Source organism: Cibotium barometz, chromosome 8 (genome assembly GCF_041138505.1).
Source record: "Cibotium barometz isolate CiBa-2024 chromosome 8, ASM4113850v1, whole genome shotgun sequence".
Lineage (NCBI taxonomy): Eukaryota > Viridiplantae > Streptophyta > Polypodiopsida > Cyatheales > Cibotiaceae > Cibotium > Cibotium barometz.
In genome coordinates this window covers 35,837,804-35,840,456 of record NC_141053.1, presented here as the reverse complement: position 1 = coordinate 35,840,456, position 2,653 = coordinate 35,837,804, and positions in this window count along the sequence as shown.

Sequence of the window (2,653 nt, the reverse complement as noted above, 5' to 3'; positions counted from 1 at the left end):
CATGTACATATATATCTAAGCTCGCGTACCCCTTGACTTTTGATATGCTAATTAATTACTGTACTGTGGGTATTTGAGTAGGTTATCTATCTACCAATGGTGCATGACATCAAATGGTGGTACGTCATCCCTATTGCACCACGTTCCAAAGTGATGTATAATACATTCACTGATATGGAGCATATGGAGGATGTAACAAGCCGCAATGAAGATGACGTCGAACATGCCATTGAAGATGTTGTGATCGATGATCAAGAAATAAGAGATGATCGTGATAATGAGGATGAGCATGCCATTTCTCATGATCATGAGAATGACCCTACCATTGAGGATGATGGTGATGATGATGAGGATGATCAGGACATCGATACCATTATCAATGGAGTACAGAATATCGATAGTGGAATAAATTTAATCGTAGCCTTACCAATTGATCAAATGGATATTGATGTTGATCGTTTGACAAGGATGGATCTTATTGAAGATGAGATCGAACCCTAACCAATCCGTCACTGTATGTTCTAAATTGATGACATTTCTATCATCTCATATGCATGATTTATTTTTGAATATATTTCATTGTTGTAAATGCATGTAGTGGGATTGTGTAATGATGTATACTGTAATGTACTATGAGATGGTTTAAGGAAAATAGTTTTTAATTTTGTTAAGGAATTCAGTTTTTCTCTGCCATGCGTGTATTAATCCGTGTACAGTGGCGTGTATTTTTCCGTGTATGATAGCGAGTATTACCCCGTGAATATTATCGTGTATTTTTCCGTGTATAATAGCGAGTATTACCCCGTGAATATTATCGTGTATTTATGCGTGTATTACTGCGTGTATATAAACGCGTTTATACACGCGTTGATAAATGCAAATATACACGCGAATTTAAATGCTAAAATACACGCGCCCGATTTTATTCAAATACAAGCGCGACCATACACGCGTTCGTAATTTATCGCGTGTATGAAACGCGTGTATGGCAGCATTGTCTTGTAGTGGGGCTAATTTTCTTTCACAATTCCATTTTCACATAGCCCATGTTCGTGGAAAGTAAAATGTGGTTGCGGATGCACTCTCGCGAAGGCCTAGAGTAAATGTAGTCTCCATAGCATATAATCATGACCTTGAAAGCATGATTAACAAGTATGCACAAGATAAAGACTATACCTCTATTATGGGGCGAATTTAGAGAGTGATAAAGTCCATGAACCTTTCTCACTAAAGGAAGGATTCCTTTTGTATGGTTCAAGATTATGCGTAACCAAGGAACTTCGTGAGAAAGTAATGTATGAATCTCATGCTCCTCCATATGCAGGGCACCGTGGTATTCAAGCCACTACCCAAGCAATAGAAACTTATTTCTATTGGCCCTCCATGCGTAAGAACATCCATGACTATGTAGAGCAATGCATGGTATGTCAAAAGACCAAATATGATAGAGGAAAAATCCCTAGATTGTTGCAACCATTGCCAATTCCAGAAGCCCCATGGGAGAGTATTTCAATGGACTTCATCTTTGGATTACTGAAGTCTATACACGGAAATACGGGTATATGGACTGTGGTAGACCGATTTAGTAAACAGGCTCATTTTATACCTGTTAAAAAGTCTATTAGGTCACACCACATGGCTACCATATTCATATCCCAAATTTTCAAGTACCATGGAATGCCAAGTTCAATAGTCTCCGATAAGGACCCAAGAATGACAAGTCTCTTTTGGAGAGGACTATTTGAAAATCTAGGTACCAAGCTCAATTTCTCTTCAACCTATCACCCTGAAACGGATGGGTAGTCGAAAATTGTGAACTCTATCATTCTTGATCTTCTCAAAAGCTATGTTGGAGAGAGAGATCAAAGCAAACTATGGGAGAAATACTTACCCCTCATAGAATTTGCATACAATAACACGGTGCATTCTTCTACAGGGAAGTCTCCATTTGAGATTGTGGAAGGTCGTCCAAAGCTTCCACCAATCTTAAGAATGCATTCAAACATATTCGCAGCAGGCTGATGAATATGTGCATGACATCAAGATAGCTTTTCAAAAGATAAAAGAAGCTATTCAAGTGTCACAAGAAAAGCAAAAACGAGCTACGAATAAGCATCGAAAGCCTTTAGAGCTAAAAGAGGATGAATGGGATTTGCTCAAGTTTCCCAATGCCCGTTTATGTCAAAAGACAGGCAAGGATTGGCAAGGAAGACCCACAGGTCATCAAAAGATATATCCTAAGCTCTCCAAGAGGTATTATGGTCCATTTCAGATTCTTGAAAGAATCAATGAAACATCTTTTAGACTCAAACTACCAGAACATTGGCATATACATAATGCCTTCCATGTGAATCTATTAAAGCCGTTTAAGGGTACACCCCCAATGGACCCAATAGAAGAGGATCCTCCTGAAATTGAGGACCAAGAGGAGATCCTACAACCTGAGGTCATCCTTAAGCACGAGGATAATATTCTTGGAAGTGGTAAGGTAATACGTAAGTATTTGATTAAATTTAATAATTATCCTCTAGAAGATGCTAAATGGATGCAGGAACCCCAATTGAAGGATTCTCTTGCTTTACTGCAAGACTACAAGCTCCTTCACACTTTGGATGATAACCAAGACATCGATGTATAAAAAGGTACAAAGATT